The 23802-nt window shown below is 43.0% G+C and overlaps 1 protein-coding gene across 3 annotated transcripts in view; it reads right to left on the reverse strand.

Moving 5' to 3' along the window:
- LOC126210570 (eukaryotic translation initiation factor 5) overlaps positions 1 to 23802 on the reverse strand; it is a 118948-nt gene that overhangs the window by 57237 nt on the left and 37909 nt on the right. Inside the window, exons 1-2 of one of the 3 annotated variants that reach the window (XM_049939836.1) lie at positions 12019 to 12149; positions 1376 to 1475 (exon numbers count right to left, since the gene is read on the reverse strand). The exons of the other annotated variants lie outside the window; for them this stretch is intronic. The gene's annotated coding sequence lies outside the window, so the exon portion shown is untranslated. Of the gene's footprint in view, positions 1 to 1375; positions 1476 to 12018; positions 12150 to 23802 lie in introns of those variants that run through there. 3 annotated transcript variants of the gene reach the window in all.

Consider the following 23802-nt stretch of genomic DNA (forward strand, 5'->3'; position numbering starts at 1 on the left):
TGCTGGGTACAACATGACCATAGACACTACTGCAACACCAAGTTTTTTGCAGACGCTTCATTTCGAGAAATTTTTTTGAAGGATAAAAATACATGCGTGGATGATGTCTCATTCACACCGCTAAAGGAAAGTATTTTCGTTTACGGTTGCAATTTTCCATGTTCAACACATGGCATAATTTGAAGTAGCGAATCATGCCCGTTGGGTATCTGCAACATTTAGGAGAGTCGTGGAGTCAGTATTCCAACCATCTCCCACCCCCGCGAAATATTGCCAATAAATCTTTGCTAACCTCCGAGTGTCTCCAACAACTACATTCTCTATTTTTAGCCTCAAGCTGTCTTTGGTGTTTCACGTATTATTCTAAGTATCAGTTCTGGGATCTGCCGAAATGGCCGTGTTCCCTCAATACTCATTTCTGTTTACTCTGCAGGGTACTCCGATCCCTCAGGTTTTGTAGCCGTAACTTTGTGAAGTAGCATCTTTCGCTTTTCCCTTTCTCTCTAGGTACCACGTGGCACCTTGAGAACTATTACTCTACCGTATGCTTTTATTTTAAAGTAATCTACTGTAACGTGCTCAAGTTCGCTCACCTTAAGTGCTATTTTTATCATTTATTATGTTAAAAAGTAATGGAGGATTAGCATTTGTTGTTCTCCGCCGATTCAGTGGTTTTCAGTCCTTTGGTTTGAAGGCAATCAGGCTAGTCTACACAGTGTGAGTGTTCATATCCACCGAAGAAAGAAATATTCAGTGCTACGTGACTGGTTATCTGGCCATTAATTTTTATAATTTTCAAATGGTATCACATCACAAAGGCGCGTGTTCTCTATTTATCGTCTACTTATCTCTTCCCTGTTTCAGAAAGCTATTCTTGCTACAGTTGGTCCAAGTTTTACATCCTCTTCACTTCTACAGCCTCATTTTGCTACAAATATAAACAGCGATACTTGTTTGCTGCTTTCAACGTCTCACTTCCTCATCCAATTTCCTCAGAGTCGCATGACTGCGATTACACTCCATCTCATATTGTTATTTTCAAACCACATGCACAATCCTGTCATGCGCGCTGGCAACACTGCACTCTGCCACTACTTCGTCAATCACGGAATTATTTCACTAACTGTAATAGGAGTCAGATTACTGTGTTAAGTTTTAACTGACGTTTTAGTCTTATATGCCTGATAGCGCCCGAATTTCGAAGAGGGTTCTCCACTTTCTCCACGACAAACGGAATTTACGAAGTCACTATAGAATGAAGGATTTTGGGTGTCTGACGACGCGAATGAGATCGCTGGCGCGGCCAGGCGGAACAAGCGCGAGCGCTGGTGCCCCATTTGACCAGACTACGGACCCAGACCCCTGTCCCGCTCACCTGGTGTCCGCATAGGACGGCGCGCTGGGGCCCGCGGCGCCGCTTGCGCAGCCGCGCCTCGCCGGTGACGCTGCCTGGAGCCTCGTCTCGTCCGTGATGCCTGCCCAACACATCCAGTAAAAAACCGAGCGCCCACTCACTACCAAGAACACATCGGCCGCCCCGGCTAGGCTAATGCTGCTCTGCGCTCACTGCTCTGCTGCCGGCCACACCGAACAGGGGCGACGGCTCGTTATTAAAGGTCTCTCCCCGATATGTGACGGCGGAACATGATTGCTTTGTATCATGAAACTCAGTAATAGCATGAAACTGTACTAGCTCCGTTCAGAAGATAACGACAGCGGTATATACACATGGAGTTTCGTACATTGCACCATAGTAAAGTATGAGCTACTGAATAACTGCACAGGAAAGCGATTTATTGAAAAATCCCAGATTAATCTGCAATACATTTGCTTATGGTGTGGGTCAACTGGAAAGCCCAACAAGTGTTTATTCTTCCAAGTCTTCCTACTATTTACTTAAGTTTTCCAGCGTTGCTACTACTCCATACACAACAGTACACCCATGATGATACGAGAGAGCGAGAGAGAGAGAGAGAGAGAGAGAGAGAGAGAGAGAGAGAGAGAGAGAGAGAGGTGCGTTGTATTTGCTATGCACACTCATCACAAAAAAAAACTGGTCGGATATTAGGCGGCATTGCGGTCTGTCTCTAACGCCTTTTGGAAATCGACGATCATCAGCTTTAATCACCAGAATCTACCTTTGTGGGGGTCTGACAAAACGGAACGACCTCGGTCTTTACACGATCGTTGTTTACAAAATACGTAAGGATTCTTACAGGGGACAATTTTGTTGCAGGGTCTCTTAACACGCGTTGAAAAGTAGGCAACGTCAATGATGTACACAGGTTCATAGTAGTAAGGGTAAGTCCCACGGTCCTCTTTCAAAACGGGAATTCTGCGAATTTTTGTATCTCTTGGTATACTTCGTTCCAAGGGCGAGTGCCAAGATTGCTGGTATAAAGGCAGCTACGTTCTTGTTGTGGCGTGAAGTCAAGCACCGGCACGCCAGTCGGGAACGATAAGAGATGGCTGTGAGAAGACGTCAGCCAACCACACTCTGACCGGACCTCCGTGCAAGACGACAAACTCGACAGCAGCGGCCCCTATGTGAAGAGGACGTAAGCGCCGCGACCTACTAGTGACGGCCCTGTTCTATAGCAGCCTCAACTCTTACTCACTCCGGAAATTTGTGGTGACGTCTTATGAGACCAATCTGCTGAGGTCATCGGTTCCTAAGCCTACACGCTACTTAATCTAACTTTAATTTACGCTATGGACAACACACGAACACCCATGCCCGATGCCTAAGGGAGGGCTCGAACCTCCGACAGGAGGGGGGGGGGGGGGGGGGGGGGACACGGACAAGGCGCTCTAGACTGCGCGGCGAGTCACTTCGCTCATTTTCTCTATTTAGCACAGACTTGGAATTGATTGTACGGAAGATTTATTATTTTGTATGTCGCCCTTTGCTTGCGGCACATCTTTGAAATTGCAAAAGTTTAGTACTGTAATAACTCCTCACTAGGCTACTTGATTGATTGACAGCGAACCGAGTACGCAGGATTCCTAGACACCACAGTTATTTTGTATAATACATGTAAATCGAAAAAGGGTATCCCTTCAGCTCCACATTGATCTTCAGGGTTTGATGATTTTTCCATCCCGCAGTCATATTTTGGTGTTCGCATGGAAGTTGCAACTTTCAGTCATTCCCAAAAATGCAATTTGCGCGTACAATACTTTTGTTTTCGTAAACAAAGTTGACACTCGGCGCGGTGGCGGATAGGAACGACTGCAAAGGCATTTCTCATTTACAGCCGCTCCCATCAGCCAGCGCGCCGAGTGTCAGCTTTGTTTGCTCGATTAATACACTATTTCCGCCTTCTGTAATCCTCCGCTTTGGAGCCAGTATGGTCTTGATAAGACTCCAAATTACAAATGGAATAGCATACCCTGGAAAGCCAATCTAGAATACGTTGGGGGGTGAGATACAAAATATACCCCAAATAAGCATATCGGTATACATTTGGCCAACAGGAAATTTATTGTGTCCAATAATAACAGCGTCAAAATCAAGACAGATATTTTCAATGTATTCGTTCTCTCAATCAAGTATGGCCCAAATTTGGGTGCTTGCAGCTTAAAACCAAGTGTACAAAACTGAGTATGCCTACCCATTATCACCGTAAAATACCAATTTATTAACACTTAACAGCTCGGAAAAATTCTTATCAACACAAAAAAGGAAACCTACTACCAGAATCTCGCTCTTAACGAAACAGTGTCACAGGCAACATTCTTCTCCAATCCTAGGTTCAAATAATTCAGTTGTGACAAGATGGTTACTATCCTCCGACTTTTTCAAAACGAGCTTTGATAGTGTTCTAAACTGGACAATGACGAAGGTATACATAGTTTACTGTTCACGGAGGGTCAAACCAAGAAATCAAGTTAACGATGGAAAAAGATAGAACACTGATCTAGAGGATAGATAAGAGAAAACTAGAATGGTATGACCATGTGTGACTATCGATGGTAACAAAACTTCAAAGTCCAGTTCCGCATTTCAGTCCTTCCTAGAATTCTTCTCACCCACAGAGACCGTGCATAAACAAAAGACAACTGGAGGATGAGTAGAGAAGCATTGAGATTGAGTGGCGGTAGACTGCGAACGATGCTGTAACAATCGCTGCAATATCCAGTGTATGGTCCTACACCGCCCATTTAATAGAGGTGAATAACTTCCGGCAATAACCAATACCAACATCAATTTTTCGAACCGCAACCCTCCAATCCCACGCCGGCTCAGGCACGACAGGTGAGACTGAAGACGCCTCAGATTTCGAAAAAACTGTGTGGTCTTAGAACCCAGACAACAGGCATTCGAAATTGAGCTCAACAGACCTGAAGCTAGCGAAGCTGTCGAAATATCGCGAAAAATATGACAGCAACTCTGCTCCGAACTCCAGACCGCTAATATCGACGAGGAAGTCTGAAAAATCTATTTGCAAAACAAGGCAATTCAGTACATTATACAAAAGGTCTGCACACAGATGAGGGAAGCTGAAGCTTCGGCCTGGACAGCAAATGAGCTACTCTCACGGTGTACGTTACGGCCGTATATCGATTGCGCCCGACCGCCCACGAACGGCTTCAAAGTCGCTTCACACTTGCCTTTATGCACCGTGGCATTCAACACTTCCACTGACCATACACTGCGCAACACGTTGCGAGAATGGGACAATGTGGTGCCTGTACCAAATTTTGAATTCACTAGCCTGACATCTTTCGTTGCTCCTTTAGAGAACTTTTAGCGTAGGTAATAATAAAACAGCTTCCAGTTTTTCAAAAATCCAGCAACGTGAACGAAGGAACGCCTAGTTAACCCAAGTGTTTTCGATCACACCCGAGTTCTATTTTCACTTGGTATTTTGACAATCAAAATGAAATATCGAGATAGGTAAGTGACTGCAGGATAACCAACTAAAATCGCACAATGCGAATATCTAGACAGGTGTGTGAAGTATGCTAAAGAACAAACACCTGTTACCAGGTATCTGCAGAAGTTAAATGTCAGCATCAGAAGTGGCGAGCAGGTCTCCCAGTCGCGCGTGCTCTGCGGTCCAGGCACCAGGGTCAACATAGGCGTTTCGAAAGAAGCCACTGCAGAATGAAGGGGTTGCGAGTCAAGTGTTCTGAGTGGAACGCTGCAGGAGGGAAACCAGGAGCAGCAACCTTTTTGTACACTGTAGCTGCATTCACACCAAGTCACGTTTCGGGTATTCACCCCTCTTCAGTTTGCGTAATGCACTTAGCATTACTACTATCCTATGGATTAGTCATCTGACACACACCTACAGGGCTATACCGTTGATAACCCGTTGTAGAATTTAGGGATTTTTTATGCTCGCCATCACGACGTATTTTCGACGGAAAATCTCTGAAGGAATCAGTGATTCCGCAACAAAAGATCCTGTGAAATTCTTCTCGCTTTGTTCGTCCACGAGATCCACAAGGCAACTGAAACCGACGCCCAGTTTGATGTTTAGTTTCTTTACTTCCTGAAGACGTTCGACACAGTTCCGCTGTGTCCGCTAAAGAAATACGGGCTTCTGGAAATAAAAAAATGGCAACTCTTCTGCAGTTCGAAAAGTTTGCAAATCAATGTCAGGAGGAAAACCTCAAACAGAGCATCTTGCTATCTGTCATTTTCCAAAACTATGTTATCTGGATATCTTTTTAAGAGTTAATGTTTAACCAATTTCAGACATCCAGGTCAGCTGTTAACTAAATTTTCGTAACAGCCTTTTTAGAAGTATTTTCTGGTCTGTTATTTCTTTTTTTTTTAGTCTTTCTATGTCATTTGTCTGCGTCTGTCAATCATTCAGACAGTTCGCACTTGCTTAGCACAGGCTTATCGTATCAGAGGTCCCGTACTGGCTGGTTTGTGTGCACTCCCGGCCTCCAGCGAACAGTTGTCGCTCGCAAAAGTGTTGATGGGCGTGCGCCACCTACCCACTACAATGGTTTCACCCGATAGGGGGATCGGAGCAGTCCGTCGCCAGAGCCTGCGCTGTAGAAGCAGAAATTAATGGAAAGTTGATGGTAAAGGTTACAAGACACTGGGCGATTTTTAGGTATTCATGAAAAAATTACACTATTAAACTTTTTAACTTCGAATTACAATAAAGTGACTAAGTGGAGATTTTAATTGGAACATTTTTGGGTGTACGACGGCTACTGTAGAGCTATATGGCGATGATTATGATGGACTTAAGTCGTTCAACAGCCTCGGCATCAGCGACCTCAATGGACAACACAGACATCCCGTGGTTGGAACTATATCTGTTCCCACAAGCCTAACAACTGCGACCATTGACATGGAACATTTAGCCAGGCATTCTATACGTTATTCCCTTGCCATTTCACACAGTCTCTCTCCCCCCCTCTTTTTTTATTTAAATTCCTAGTACTCAACTATCCGCTCTATGCGCAAATCAACTGACACCTAAGTCGCAAAAAACAGTTTTTCTGTTCCTTCACTTCCCTGCAGTGTGTAGAATAGTCAAATTTTATACGAACCCGATTACGAATTTTACTTCCGTCTTTAATGAAACCACCTTTTATCACCGTTAATTCCATAATGATGAAACAGACTCAACATTTGTGTTTACAACGGCAAGTGCCAACAGTCAGTGGATAGGTTCTCTGTTATCCAATCTGTTCATAAAATCTGAGCTGCAATGTTTTCCGTCAAACTGACTTTCACGTCCTTCGATGAGAGGACGAGAACCGTAATGACTGACTTTCTTTCGAATGGGAATGAGTACAGGCATGCTACTTGTAAATTATGAACGCCATCATTGTCGAGATGAATGCTATACCAGCAAGCCATTTTGAAAACATTGTCTCTAAGAAAAATGGTGAATGAGAAGCATTAATTCTGGTGTGGACTACACATTTAAATTAGACTTATTTCGGTACATTGAGTGGTTGATCGGGAGGAATGGAATTGAGAACATAACAAAATCTGGATAATGGAGACGTTTCCAGCGCTAAGTGTAATTTGGAGAGGCTGGGATTTGGTGTATGTGGTTTCCCATGGGAGACTGCAACTGTTTGGGTATAAACACAACGCTATGCAGTGCGTCCCGCGACCTGAGTTCAGAGTGCCTTCTCTCCACCAACCGTCGTTCCCCTTCCTCCCCCAGCAGTGATGATACTTCGTACAGCAGCTGCTACGGCGGTCGCGTTTTACGTTTTGACGAATGACAGACACACGGCGCCAATGAGGTGTTTCATTGCTATTGTTTTAGAAAAGGCGACTCATGAACTGGCCGGGTACTTTTTTTAGAGTTAGAGAGTGTTTAAAATCTGTCAGGACACAAACTCTGCGTGAAGTTTTTCACTGGTTGAGAAGTTAGAACGCTTTGGTCATATTAAGTACTGCACTCTACATCTACATCTACATCTATACTCCGCGAGCCACCTTACGGTGTGTGGCGGAGGGTACTTATTGTACCACTATCTGATCCCCCCTTCCCTGTTCCATTCACGAATTGTGCGTGGGAAGAACGACTGCTTGTAAGTCTCCGTATTTGCTCTAATTTCTCGGATCTTTTCGTTGTGATCATTACGCGAGATATATGTGGGCGGTAGTAATATGTTGCCCATCTCTTCCCGGAATGTGCTCTCTCGTAATTTCGATAATAAACCTCTCCGTATTGCGTAACGCCTTTCTTGAAGTGTCTGCCACTGGAGCTTGTTCAGCATCTCCGTAACGCTTTCGCGCTGACTAAATGTCCCCATGACGAATCGCGCTGCTTTTCGCTGGATCATGTCTATCTCTTCTATTAATCCAACCTGGTAAGGGTCCCATACTGATGAGCAATACTCAAGAATCGGACGAACAAGCGTTTTGTAAGCTACTTCTTTCGTCGATGAGTCACATTTTCTTAGAATTCTTCCTATGAATCTCAACCTGGCGCCTGCTTTTCCCACTATTTGTTTTATGTGATCATTCCACTTCAGATCGCTCCGGATAGTAACTCCTAAGTATTTTACGGTCGTTACCGCTTCCAATGATTTACCACCTATGGCATAATCGTACTGGAATGGATTTCTGCCCCTATGTATGCGCATTATATTACATTTATCTACATTTAGGGAAAGCTGCCAGCTGTCGCACCATTCATTAATCCTCTGCAGGTCTTCCTGGAGTACGTACGAGTCTTCTGATGTTGCTACTTTCTTGTAGACAACCGTGTCATCTGCAAATAGCCTCACGGAGCTACCGATGTTGTCAACTAAGTCATTTATGTATATTGTAAACAATAAAGGTCCTATCACGCTTCCTTGCGGTACTCCCGAAATTACCTCTACATCTGCAGATTTTGAACCGTTAAGAATGTCATGTTGTGTTCTTTCTTCTAGGAAATCCTGAATCCAATCACAAACCTGGTCCGATATTCCGTAAGCACGTATTTTTTTCACTAAACGTAAGTGCGGAACCGTATCAAATGCTTAACGCTTAGAGTGGTGCAAAGTACTACATTTACATGACCCGGGATGTGTCCTGTAACTCAATCCCTGTTTTACTGGAGTTGACCTTTATCACTTCTCCCCAATCCACTGAGTATCTCTTCAAGAATTATACAATCTATCAACCTACTCCGCATTCTCCTGTTGCTCCACATTTTATATGTATTCTCTTTTTGTTTCAACTTTCCTGGAACACATGTCACTTCCGTAGAAAGCTGCATTGCTAACACCTTCGGCAAAGACTTCCTAGCACGTAAATTTAAATCTTAAAAATTCCTTTTTATAAATGTTGTTACTGTCAGATTGCATTTTATACTCTTTCTACTCCGAACACAGTTACTTTGCTGCCCAAATAATCATCTATTACTTTTACTGCCTCGCCTCATCTAATTCGATCATAACCTGATTTACTTTGACTACATTCCATTAATCGAGTTTTACAATTATTGATTTAATCCTAACAATTTTCAAGACTGTCCATTTCGCTAAAATGCTCAACGTTCAGATCGAATGACATCTCACTCTGTGTTTGACATCTTTAGACATGTCGTAATCCTGATTTCTGGACAAGTTGCAAGTGTTTTGCTTCTTGTATTTTATCCTCGAAAACTGCACAATTTAGACGTCTCAGGAGCGTTATCTAACTCTACAATGCTAAAAATATAGAGCTTGCGTTTTCACGTCTAAGATTCGGCGTGCAATGACTTAGCAAATGTCTCGGGATAGTGGGGCACACACGGCACACGTGAGTTTTATGTGCACTACACTACTACTTTACCAGCCAAGGCTATATAGAAGACCTTCTGAGAAGTGATTGTGCAAATGATTTGTCCAACGCGCAACGTCGTCGTGTGCTGACGCCCTTCGAACGGGGTACGGTGGATGGTGCCAGACAGATAGGAATTTCGATTTCGGCAGTGATGCAGAAATTCGGCTTCACATGTTCAACCTTGTCAGAGGAGTCGTGAATGGGTGAATGAGGGTGTCACAGTCCACAACAGTTTAACTATGGGCCGTCCAGCCGTGACCGGCGACATGTGTCCCAGTGGATAATCTGAAGAAAAATTTTTTCCACGGGTTATGGGAGCCGACGCCGTACAAGGGTGCCACTGTCAACCCGACGTCATCGGGCACAATGGCTTGCCTTTGTCGCAAATCACCAGTGGGTGGACACTGGAACAAATGACGTAACGTGATACTGTTGCACCAAATCACGATTTCAATTACACCACGGCAATGGGAGGCGTAGACCATACGGATTGATGGATCCCGAGTCAAGGTGTGGCCTTAGGCTGTGGTGTCATGTCTGGGATACATTTTCCTGGGACAGATTGGGTCCCCTAATTCTGAAAGGGAGTCTGAATAGACGACGGTACGTTGAGCTGCTTGGGAACCATCTCCACCCATTATCGCCCTTCCAACACCCCGACGGTTCTGCAGAGTTCGAAGACGATAATGCGCCGCCAAATAGCTCAACATCGTCCGGGAATGGTTCCAGCAACATGCAGTGGAGGTCCAAAGGCAGATGGCCACCCTAGAGCACAAATTTTAACCCTGTCCAGCATATCTGGAACACAGGCCCCGTACCATAGATCCGGCACCCAAGAACACACCAGAACTGGCTGTCACTCTGCGAACTATTTGGTGTCAGCTGCTTCCAGAGGAGTACCAGGGACTCTTAGACACACTTACACGCCGTCTCACTGCAGTCCGCAGGTCCAGAGGCGGCCCCGCGCGATATTACGTGCCTATTTCAAGACATGAGCTGCCAGTGTAGTCTACTGCCTCGCGAGTTCCTACATGTCTCCTGAAACGCATCCTCCCCAATCTGCTACAAGTCTTTTTTTTTGCAAAATCTAATTGTATTCTGCAACCGTAACAAACTGATGGTTCAATACCATTCATAACTCTCATGACGGGAATAAGGAAAATCGTGGAGGATTTGCAGAAAATCGGGCGCGTAGCTATTGACAGTGCACGCGTCGAAAGAGCAGCAAAACGAAACCAGGGAGGAAGAGAGATACAGATCGAAGTTTAACAAAATGACTCCCGGACCTCGCGAATGCAACGTTACACAAGGTTAGACAACTGTTTGTACAGACCTGCCTCTTGTGGCGCCAGTGGAGACATGCTGGCGCTGCCGGCGGCAGTGCCAGTATTGATTGCACGCGGCCAGCGCGTGGGAGGGAGTTGCTGCGCGTAGATCAATGGGGACGTGCCCGCCACTGGACACCGGCGCCTCACCGGGCAGCTCCGCGACTAGATGGCAGTCTCAGCACGACCAACGAAGCCATCTCAGTTCTGACTTCCACGAACAGGACTGTCCAGCCTAGTTCAAAGATCGCAGTGCTTCCTACCAGCACACAGACGCCACGATAACCTCGTACAGTGGTTCTCAGTGCATAAAAACTGGCACTTACCTCTCACGAAGTAAACGGTACAATTCCATCGTGCACCACGAAAAGAAACCATCAGATGTGGAGAATCTCATCCGAAACACTGAGAAATAAGTAAGCTGATATTGCAAAAGCCTGTATCATATTAGTACTAATTACTTACGTTTCCACCGTTTTTAGCGAGGCTCCTACCAACTTCTGATATGGATTCACAGTTTACTGTAATACCTAATGGTTTATATAGTAACAATGACATCCAAAAACTGCAGCAAAAATTAAATGACACGGTGTGCACTACTATGGAAGTGGCTTAAACGAAATTCTTCAATTTCGTAAATTTCCCGGTGACATCACTAACGATGCCCACCTACTCTGAGCAAAAGTAAGAACGACATACTAAAATGGTTCTTCAGCTTAAGCACGGTTAAATTAAAATGGAATGAAATATACAATACAGACATGTATTTACTTCCTTCAAATGAAGTGGGTTGAAGACACGTGGTAATAGGAAAGCTACGTAATTAGCGAGATAAGTCAAGCTTTTATGAAAAGCTGAGAGCGAGCTACTGAGAAACACGAACTTATTCGCAGGCAGTAAGTGGAGACTTTTCATTGTCCGCCGAGACTGCAGGATCCACATGAGCTACCAGTTTAACTTTTGTCAGCGAAATCAAGCTGGTATGATTACCAGTGGTAGTGAAATTGGTATTCCACAATTTGATATTCTGGTGAAGTAAGACCGCTTGGAATATTTCAACTTGTTGCTAACTTCGATTAGCACCTTTACTTCTTAGCAGCATTATTACAGACCATCATTCTGCACTACCCCACGGCGTTATCTGTAATCAAGAAAACCGTATGTGCATATGTACTAGGTAAAGTGTAAACCAGATCTAAGGAGGTAAAAAACTGACGGTCCGCTGGCACTCACGAGCCGCTCGCTAGCTTGTCTTCCGTGACAGATCGACCGCGGAGAGCGCGCTATTCTAGACACACGGAGTCACGACGAGGGAGAATTTCGCCTTCACAAGAACCGGCACGTTTCATGCCGAGTACATCCGAGTGCCTCCGTGCTAGCGGAGGAAGAAGCAGCAGTGAGCGCAGCCGGGGCGGCGCCTACGGCTACGGGGCGCCAGCCAACCTGCTACATCCAAAGCCGCAGCCTTGGTCGCCACACATAACCTCGCTCCCGCGCCGGCCGGACGGACGGACGGTGGTGGTACCGCTGACTGCTGACTGAATCTCTGCAGGCCGCCGCTCCGCTCCTGCCGCCACTGCCCTCCGCCGAGCCACTGGCCGCAACCCCCGGGGAGGCCTGCCGAGCGAGCGAGCTATCGATCCATCGACCGCCGCCCGGCCAATAGGGTGCCAGCCCAGGGGGCAGCACGGTCGACGGTCTGGAAACGTCGCTAACGCCCACGCTCCGCAATTGCCTTAAACGCTGTTTCCCGAAATGCTGCGCCAACACAAAAGGCACACAATCCGTCTACTACTAATTGTGTGGCGGAGGGTGCTTTGAGCAAATATTAGTCACTCCCGGCCTATTCTTTGTGTGTGGTGAGAGGAAACTATCCGTGCGGGTTCCGAACAATCAGATTGCCTGACAAACTAAAATCTATCAGTCAGGCTCTGGCTACGTCACTCCCCCGAAATATCCTTCCTGCAAGACATGCAGAACTACCGTTAAGTTTAGAAGGTACCGGCGGTAGGGTATCAGTGAGGGCGTGTCGTTGGTCGTTCTTCCAAGTCTCCTCCAACTAACAGGTCCCCAGCGGCAGGACTGACATTTTGAAACAACTTATACATACGGTGATGCAGGCTAAGCTCGCAGTTATGATACCCTGCACTCTGCCTCTCTCTCTTGTGAGCCCTCGTTTGCTAGTAATCGAGGAAAAAGTATTTTGGAATTTCGCGTGATGCACTAGAGCTTTGGATTAGTAATGTTATTCTGACAACTGCCGTAGCTTAACGATTATCGCGGAGTCCTAACACTAAAGGTTGTTGATTCGAATCTACTTAGGTGCATCTAAACTATTCTATAATACTAATCAACAAAAATTTTCATGTTTTAATTCAAGTAACTTGTTTAAATAACTTATTTCTATTGCTTTGATAAGTCATTTTAATCAGCGTATGAACTGTTTCCATGGCTCTTTTTTCTATTATTGTTTTTCTACTTGGGATCTTTTGAATGTGATTATTGTTATGTTTGATATATCAAATTTCTCCACTTTTATGATTTTATATTCTTGCCCGTGTTCTTGCATTCATTCGTTTATTATTTTTATTCCTCATTTTGGCGGGATTTCGTTTTATTTGTAATTCCTTCTCACATCTTCACCTGCGCTATTTAGTGCACAGTGCAATAACAATTTATGTTTTAAACGTTTATATGGCGATTGTCACTCAAAAATCTACATAACGAAAATAACTTTTCTGACACCAGTGGACTGTCAAACAGATTAGTTCGTATTTTGTTCTAAGCGATAAAACGACATTTTTCGATGTTTGGCTCTCATGACAAAAATAATGAAATTCACTTGCACAGAGATTCCACGTGGGGAAAGAGTGACAGGAAAAAGAAATGAAAACGAACAGTTAATACTCTTATTAACATGACGTGGAAAAGGAACAGAAATAAATCTGATTTTATTTCTATCAGTAATTTTTCCCTAGTCTGACGTCAGCGGAACTCGTGTCGCTGCCTGTACGATCGGGGAATTCCAGAATCATCTCTGACTCGCCCCTCGCGCCTCTCAAAAGCTCTTCGCTGGCACTGTTCTTTGTTTTCAACAGTATTTTGCATCGACGAGTGCACGTGTTAAGTTGCTGGTTGCGTTTAAAAGATTATAATAAAATCTTAGTATAATTGTGAGGCGTTTCCTCATGGATGGACCTTCGTGTAATAGACAAGCCAATCAAACGCTGTAGAGAGAAAAGTTTCTGGAGGAAATTTTGAGAGTGAAAACAATCTTCTCACTATATTGTGTTATCAGCAGACGAATATGCGGATTTGGCTAAACAATTAGAAGACGCAGAAAAGTTGAAAAAGATCATTACGATAAAGAAACGATTTACTGTTTTGAAAATTGGTGATGTGAAAAACTCATTGCACGGTGTGTAGGGAATATAAAATACTTTGTTCCAAGCTGATGAACTTTATGATGTGACTGACGCAGCCCATGTAGCTGTGGGCCATGGTGGTGGCGATAGGATGTTAGCCGAGACATCAAAAAGATATACCATTATCAAAAAGGAAATAATATGCCTCTGTTTATCAATGTGTGATGTTTGTCAACAAAAGACAAAAAAATGGCTACTTTCAAAGCCCACTCTCCATTCGGATATGAATAGCAGATGCCAAGTCGATCTGATTGATTTCCAAACCCAACGAGACGGGAATTTAAAATTTATTCTAGTTTACCAAGACTATCTCACAAAATTTGTTCGCCTTGGTGCGTTATTATCAAAGAGGGCTGAAGAAGTAGCTTATTTGAATGACATATTCCTAACTGTAAAGGCGCCGTGCACCCTAAAATCTGATAATGACAGGAAATCTGTCACTAATGTTATAACTCGCAAAACTTTGGCCAAAACTAAAAATTGTGCATGGACAACCAAGGTACAGCCAAAGTCAGGGTTCTGTTCAACGTGCCAACAAAGACATGGAATATGTAAGTTTTTGGGTAAAGGACAACAATTCGTCGAAGTGATCGGAAGGATTAAGATGTCCAATTCATGAAAAATCGAGCTCCCCACTCTGGCGTAAAACAATCACCTTACAAAGCATTATTCGGAATCAAACCTAGAACAGAACTTTCCACTTCCTTGTTGCCTCTAGAAATCATAAATGATATTCAGGATGAAGATGACCTGAAGAAGGCAATCTGACAGTAATACTGAACAGTACGAAGACAGTGATAACACTGTTAAAATGCTAGGAAAACATGCTAGGAAACATGCGACAGACAATTTAAAAAAAACAAGCTACAAGAATGAAAGCTTCTTCAGACAAATCTCATCCACCAGAATTGAGGTAATACTTCAAAAGACTGATGGCAGCCTCTATGAAGACGGCACCAAACATGGCGTACTTCAAAAACATCATTGCAGATATAATTAAAACTTTCCATAATTTTTGTAATATTAAAACATTTGTTTTAACTTTGTTTTGAGAACTGATTTCGACGTCTGCATTCAGAAGTTTTTAGATGTGGGAGATATTAAGCAGGATATTGAAATATCTAAGGTCTGCAGCCACGAAACGTTGTACCAGAGCAAGGCATTGTGAAATGCAGTTGCATGAAAAACTGTACAAACAAATTAAACTAAGAAAAACGAAGTACTCTGGTGGCACTTAGAATTGCAAAGTAGTAGTAGTTGTGGTCTTCAGTCCAGAGACTGGTTTGATTCAGCTCTCCATGCTACTCTATCCTGTGCAAGCTTCTTCATCTTCCAGTACCTACTGCAGCCTACATCCTTCTGAATCTGCTTAGTGTATTCATCTGTCTCCCTCTACGATTTTTACCCTCCACGCTGCCCTCCAATACTAAATTGGTGATCCCTCGATGTCTCAGAACATGTCCTACCAACCGATCCCTTCTTCTAGTCAAGTTGTGCCACAAGCTCCTCTTCTCCCCAGTTCTATTGAATACCTCCTCAGTAAACCTTGCAAAATAAGTAAATAATCAAATTGCAGGTAAGGTGATTTCTGTGGATGGATTTATGTAAGTTGATCTAGTGAGAGACGTGAAATCACTGATTAGTTAATAAATAACTTTAATGAATCGTTGACTATTTTATTTCTATTCGTTTAATCAGTTTACTCTGGAAAGCTTATAAAAGATACCAACTAGGTGAAATTAGTTCAGACTAGGGCGTTCCAGTTTATCTTAAAGCACGTAAATTCTAACTAGGATAAACTGATAAGAGCTAGCCGAAACTGTTTTATACTATCGGTAACAGGATGAACGAGTTTGACCAAGGCGAAACTAGTTCATCGTAAAATCGGGTTTGGCAAGTAACATATGCACGTGAAGCTGCATGAAGTGCCAGAACCACAAAAACAAGGAGCAGCTTACAGCTGTCTCTCGGTCCTATGTTAAGTTGCTGCTGGGTTGTCGCCAATACCAGCCAGCCACCTTGTCAAAACGCGTGACACACAGTTCATTATGTATCGTACGTTACGGCAGAGATGAATCGGGAAAGACGCTACTCCTCTGTTTACCGAAAGGCAGCACCGACACACGTCAAGTAGAATACGCCTCAGTACAGAGTTCCCACTGTCAGGTGAGGAGCCCTCCCAGACAATGCAGCCGACCGCAGAACCCTCGATACGGACCAATTTCGCTGCCGTTATCGGTCCTAAAAAGCGTTTGATGCAGCTCTCCACGCTAATCTATCCTGTGTAAACCCCTCATTTCTGCTGAACTATTGCAATCTACAGCCTTTGCCTCCCTCTACAATTTTTACACTCCACACTTCCCTTACTGAATTGGTTATTCCCTGCAATAGTGTTAATCTATCTACTGTTTCAATCAAGTCTAAACAAGGCCCCGGTACAAGACGACGTTCCATCAGACCTACTGGCAGCCACGGGAGAGCCAGCCGTGAAACTCTCCATCTGATGTGCGAGATATAAGAGAGGCGAAACACCCCCAGATGAAATGAAATGTCGTGTGACGAGGGCCTCCCATCGGGTAGACCGCCCGCCTGGTGCAAGTCTTTCGATTTGACGCCACTTTAGCGACTTGCGCGTCGATGGAGATGAAATGATTAGGACAACACAACACCCAGTCCCTGAGTGGAGAAAATCTCCGACCCAGCCGGGAATCGAACCCGGGCCCTTAGGATTGACAGTGTCGCGCTGACCACTCAGCTACCGGGGCGGACACACCCCCAGATTTTAAGAAGAATGTAATGATTCCAATCCCAAAGAGTGCTGATAGGTGTACATATTACCCAACTACAAGTTTATTAAGTCCTGGTTACAAAATACTAACTACTACTTTACAGAAGAACGGAAAAACTGGAAGAAGCCGATTTCGGGGAAGATCAGTTTGGATTCTAGAGAAATACAGGAACACGTGAGACAAAGTTGATTGGAATACTTTTAGAAATTCTTAAGTCAGCAAGAGTAAAATACAGTGAGTGAAAGGCTATTTACAATTTTACAGAAACCAGACAGCACTTACAAGAGTCGAGAGGCACTAAAGACAACCAATGGTTGAAAAGGGACTGAGAAATGTTGTAGCTTTTGTCCGATGTTATCCAAAATGTACATTGAGGAAGTAGTGAAAGAAACCAAAGAAAAACTTTGAGAAGGAATTAAGATTCAGGGCTACGAAATAAAAACCTCTGAGGTTTACTGATGGCATTTTAATTTTGTCAGATACAGCAAAGAGCTCTGATGAGCGGTCGAACGGAATGGACAGTGTCCAAGACTAAGAGGGACATGAACTCAGTCTCATTAAATCAGGCGATGCTGAGGGAATCAGGTTAGGTAACGAGACACTTAAAGTGGTAGATGAGTTGTGGTATTTAGGTAGCAAAATACCTGATAACAGCCGAAGCAGAGGGGCTATAAAATTGAGACTGCCAAGAAGAGTTTCTAAAGGAGAGAGATTTGTTGAAATCGAGTATAGACCCAAGTGTGAGGAAGTCTTTTCTGAATGTATCTGTATGGAGAGTAGCAGTCTATGGAAGTGAAACAGACGATAAACAGTTCAGACGAGAATACAAGCTTTTGAAACATGGCACTACAGAAGAATACTGAAGATTAGGTCACATAATGAGGTGTTATTGAATAGGATATGGGAGAAATTTACAGTGTCAAACATTTAACTTATATTTAGTCACATTTCTTACGAAAATTATGTCTGAATATAGATTTACTGTCCAACTTTGATTTTCATGTAACGCAACATTCCAGAAAGTGGTCTTCATATTGGACGTTGAAGAAAACATTTTTCGGAAGCGCTATTGTTACTATTTCCGATCTGCATTTTATATCGTCTGTACTTCGACCATGGCCAATTATTTTGTTGCCCGAACAGCGAACTCTATTACTTCAGTGTATCATTTTGTAATCTAACTACCTCAGCGTTGCCTAGTTTTGGTTACTTTTTCATATTCCCTTTGTAATATCTTTTCAATATATAATCCATGTCAAGTGAGAGTTGACATGGTTTCATGTTATCGGTAAATAAATTTTTTTCTCTCTATGAACTCTTAATTCCCTTTTCCAAGTTCTCCTCTGTCTCCTTTACTACCTTATCAATGCACCGAAGGCAAACTACAACACTGTCTCATTCCTTTCTGACCACTGCTATTTTATGTCCTTCCATTCTTATAACTGCAGTCTGGTTTCTGTAAAAGTTGTAGATAACACCATCCGGTGTCCTGCAGGTTATTCCTTCTATCTCCAGAATTTGAAAGATTGTATTCCACTTTACCAAAACCCCCCTCTCTCTCTCTAAATGTAATAATTATGTAAATTTAGATTTGCCTTTTTTTGGTCAATTCTCTAAGAAAACGTCTTAATTGTCGGCCTGGCCTTGCACGATCGTACAATCCTCCGGTACCCAAACTATCGCTCCAGCAGGCTGCAGAAAATGCACGTTATTTCCAACCGTGGCTTATTAAACTAATAATTCGGTAATACACAAAGTCGGCTGGGGTAATTTGAGTATGACCATTTTTCATAATAGTTAATCTGACCTTCCTATAATCCAAATTTATATATAGTCATATTCTACGTTTCACATGTGGCTGTAATATGGTGTAAATAACTTGAGTTGGACACAATGATAGTGCCATTTTGAAATATTTTTCTTAAAAATGGAATGAAGACATACAATTTTAGTTGAAGAGGCAGTGTTGAGAAACCACCTGGGATACAGTAACCAAACTCAATTCTAGCAAACTTAGTGATATCACTAATAGTTTGTTATTTATTTAGAGTTTATAAATACGGGGTAATTTTGGTATGATTCCACGCTAGGATGGACAATGAACTGTTTTCGTTTTCCGATCATGCCACATGTATGTATTAAGAAAACGACATCTAAATATAACAAGTCATCTTGATAAAGATAAGTCAGTGTATGCTGCTAAAAAATTCAACATTCCATACGAAATACTAAGATTGCCTTTGCTAGACCTAGTGACGGAAGTGATGAAACCAGAGACAAAGAAAAAAGCCTTGGTTGTATTACAAAAATTAACCGAAATTCAGGAATAATAATAATAATAATAATAATAATAATGTGTGTTCTAGAAAATATTGTAAGTATCTGGAATCGGGAGCTAAAAAATGACAAAACTGAACCAATACCGCTGGGAATTATGGTAAACTACTTGGCTTTTGCTCATTTTCAGTATTTTTTTTAAAGAATGGCGATGTGAAGAAGCACACTTCCCCAGTACAGTCGGACTACTACCTTGTGTCACCTACACTTGCTTCACGCAGCCAGGAAGACTGGACGTGATGAAATTTCAAGAGAGGCTCCTCCAAAACGTGGAAGTAGAATGACGTTTACTACAGTTTCAATTGAACAACTCCAAATATTTCTCGAAAACTGCGAAAAAATATAAAAATATAGGCACTATGTTGCCAATTCGATATCGATATAACGGTGGAACTTCTTTTCGAAAATGTCAATATATCGATGGTTTATTAAGTGCTGTAGTAGATATTCCAGATTGACGAGCAATATTCAGATATTGTTACAACGAGTGCGTGTTGTAAGCTACTTCCTTCCTCAACTGCATTTCCTGAGGATTGTTCCAATGAATCTGTCTGGCATCCGCTTCACCGGCGATTAATTTTATGTGGGCGTTGCATTTCAAATCTCTCAGGACGCCTACTCCGATATTTAATATCGACACCTTCACATTGCAACAGCTGCTGGCTCTAGCGTTTCTGCCGCTGACCGAGGAGGGCAGTTACGAGAACAGAGCGATAAGGCCGCCTTATCACTGTCCGTGACGTGCGCCCGTCCTCTGCGGCCGTACGGAACGCTGCTTTTCACGCTCCTGCCGCCTTCTCAACCTCCTACGACTCCAGTCACTGCTAAGTGGAGTAGCAAAGTCTGCTGGCCAATGGGATGTTGCTGAAGACTTCCTAAGCGGCCTCCTCAACCTGTTCGTATTCTAAACAGAAACTGTAACATTTCTACTTGGCTCAGAACATATCTTCACATCTTTAAGTGTTCACTGGTTGGCAATAATGACGTTACCTGCACAGCTCCCGTTGTGTACCTATTACATCAGACATTATGTCTTGCCCTTCAGTGGTCTTCTGCTTACAAGTTCTACCAGAGAACAACATGTCTACAACCTGCATATCGAGGTTGACGAATATCGAGCCTATACTCCAATTAAAATTACTTGATAGTTGACACTTTAGGCGTCGGATATCCACATTCAACGTCACCCCCGAACCATTCGCCGTCGCCAAACTGCCGTAACAACTGGTCAGTTCTTGATGCGTTTGGGTCCCAAATCATGCGTCTGCCACTCATTTTGTTTTTTTACACACACACACACACACACACACACACACACACACACACACACACACACAATTCAGCATTACATGTACTGTTGTCATAATCAAAGAACCGTTTACATCTGATAAGCTTCACACGAAATTGTGTCAAGCCGAATTTAAGGCTACAATTCATCGTTGCAACTGGGTTACCATGGTCATAAATATAACTACAGTAGCTTATGCAAGATTGTGGCGTAGCGCAAGGTTAGCTTATTAACCCTACGTGTAGAAAGTCGTAGGTTTGCTCGTAGTTACTTTTATTCAATTAATAGGTTTAAATGCATTTTTTTATTTCTAGTTCTCTGCTGCGTCATTTTCAAGATAGTATTTTTCCCCCCATCGTTCCTTTTCCGTTTGGAATCTGCTCCTGTCGCCTATAAGCCAAATGAGGACTGCTCAACGATTGGTAACGTGGCAGCTCGTGTAGCCCATGTGAGGAAACTTTCAGATAGCCAATGATGGCGAGGAATTCTAGTTTGCTCGTAAAGATTAGATTTAACCGTTGTGAACAAAACAGTAGTGATTATAGTTCTGCTGCGCCGTTTTCTCGGATACATTGCACTTTACGAGGTTACGGCTGGCTTAGGACATCAGTTTAAACTCAGGGCTACAATATGGCGTCGTCTGCCGTAGTTCAGTCACTTGTCGACAGAGAATCTCATTTCCGTCATACCTAGCGGCGGCCGCTCAGCGTTACATGAATCGCCGTGTTTGTGTGTCGCCTATGACCGAACAGAAGACGGCAGTCTATGTGGCAACACTGTAGCGGAAGTAATGGACTTCAACTATCAAGTTTTTTATCAGATTATATATCAGCTTGCTCACTGCATTTTTTTGGATGAAAATCTAGCTGAGAGAACTATTTGTTAGCAATTCGCCATATTTTACCGAAGCTTAGAAATAGTTTTGTGAACTGGCGCAACGAAATGCTCTAAATAAGACAGAGAAAATGCAATAACTGTGCAGCAAGCAAGTATTTGGATTTTCTGAATGGTTCGTCCGCGGCAGTCCAAGGCAGTCACCACTTGTTTCTTCTGTGACAGTGGATGTTTCACGAATATTGCTCTAGAGGATGGAACAACATTTAATACTGCGTGGTGAATGTCCAATTTTTGGCACAGTTTATCGACGAAATCAAGGAAACAACCGAAAACTTAGGATCATTCTTCTTCGTGAGAATACGGACGGCCACACAGCAGGTCGAACTGAATGAACACTCAACGGAGAACAAACAATGAACGTCTCCCTGCCAACATTCATCTTATTTGTCACCATAGGGTATTTTTCACACTTATATCGATAAAGAGGCGTGTGTAGCGATTTCATCACATCCAGGACAAGTTGAATCCTTCGAAAACCATGGACATCACAGTAAAATAGGCGTTTTTCAGAACTGGTTCCGAAAAATTTGAGGGCGAATAATTTCAGAAAAAGCGATTTTTACGCCTGACTGTAGAGTGTTTCCGCGGTCGACCACTATAAGAGGGCTGCGACCAGGCGGCGCCACACGTTTCTGTCCCCTCCTGTTGTCGATGCAGCAACACTGGACGCTGCTGCACCTAAGATTGAAGGGATCTACACTAGATCATAATGCTAACAGTAGATAAAAGAACACACTAGAATACAGCTACCAAGGCCTCCGGAACTAAAAACGCTTACAATAGCATCTCACATTGTGATTAAACCGGTTTCGGTTATATAGGCGTCATCAAATCATGATGAACAACGTACAGGACTGGGAGTCAAAGATTTTACAAGATCTGACAATGGACACATGTTTAAATAAATGAAACTGCGACAAACTGAACTATTCCGTTTATTTAGATATCTACGTCACTACACTAATGATTCCACTAGCTGCCACTCCGCAAACATTCGGGAGGCTCTCCAGAAAAATAGTTTTCAAATTACGGCCAGCATAAAGTTTTCTCAACCGTATTTAGTAATAATACGCGTCTACAACAAAACAATCCAATCCGAAAACAACTAACGTTAAGATATTCCCAAAAATGCAGTTTTAGGGCTCAATAATAAAAGACATCCAAGGTATCACCAATTTAGTATTGGAATGGTTGTGTGTGTGTGTGTGTGTGTGTGTGTGTGTGTGTGTGTGTGTAGGGAGGGCCAAGAGATTAAAGCAGTTTCAGAAGGTTGTAGGTTGCAGTAGTTATTCGGAGATGATGAGGCTCGTACACGTTAGAGTAGCATGGAGAGCTGCATCAAACCAGTCTTCGGACTGAAGACGACACCGACAACAAATGCTTGCCGAGATTATTTTGCGCTTAATTTTAATTGACGTCTATGAATACGGCCGCGAGTTAAGTAAAGCTGGTCGCCTATCTCATGATAAAGGGGAAACTAGCGCGGCCTATGCGGGCTTAGAGGATGTGGTATGAATTTTGAAACAGAAGTAACAGATTGAAGAACGAGCATTAAAGAGGCTATTGTCTTCAAATTCGGTATATATTTATAGCAAGAGATCTGAAAGAAAGGCTATTGTAATAAAATTTAACGAGTAGAACAAAATTACTTTCAAGTCTTTAATAAAGATTTGTGGTCGTCTCTTGCATAATGCATTTATAAGAAAGCACTATTATTGTTATTAATCATTCATTTATAAATAAGCACTATAACTTATTGATCTTCCGCTCACACACAACACCACAGTCAGACAGTGCCACAACTTTTGTGTCGCTGTAGGTTGTAACAATCTGAAAAAGAACGGTCGATACGAAGAATTCGGAATGGGTGCCGGCTTAACCGTCAGTACCTGGGGGTACAGACATACGGCCTAAAGTGTGTTCCACAATGCCAGTATTGGCTCGTGTGCAAACAGTGACGACCACTGTACTGTTTTAGGCCGTGTCTTCATCCTACGGCGGAAAAGCCATATGTTTCCGGTCTTTGAATTGAATACGTTTTTAATATAAAAATTTCAATGTTATCTTTCAGAGCAACTGATTTTGTGCCGTGTTTTCCCTAAAATTCACAAAACTAAATCTCAGCATCCTATGAATACAACATCGATGAGGAACAACTTCAGTCAGCAATACACTAAAACACAACAATCCTGGGGAGATAGGAGGTAGCTCAGTCGAAGATAAGGCAGGTAGTTCGTTGGCAAGCTTCTAGAAAACTGCAGTATACAGATGAGACTGCTCATAAAACACACTAGAATATTACTGAGCTGTGTGGGGCCCTTACTAAACAGGACTAAAGGGGGATGTTGAAGGGCGGCACAAACGACTACTGGTTTATTTTACTCCTGGGAGGGCGTCACGGAGATGGAGAAAAACTGAATATAGATAGGCGCCAAGTATCCTGCGAAAGTCTACTTGAAAAGTTTCAACAACCAGCATTAAGTGATGCATC

Source organism: Schistocerca nitens, chromosome 10, assembly GCF_023898315.1.
Source record: "Schistocerca nitens isolate TAMUIC-IGC-003100 chromosome 10, iqSchNite1.1, whole genome shotgun sequence".
Classification (NCBI taxonomy): domain Eukaryota; kingdom Metazoa; phylum Arthropoda; class Insecta; order Orthoptera; family Acrididae; genus Schistocerca; species Schistocerca nitens.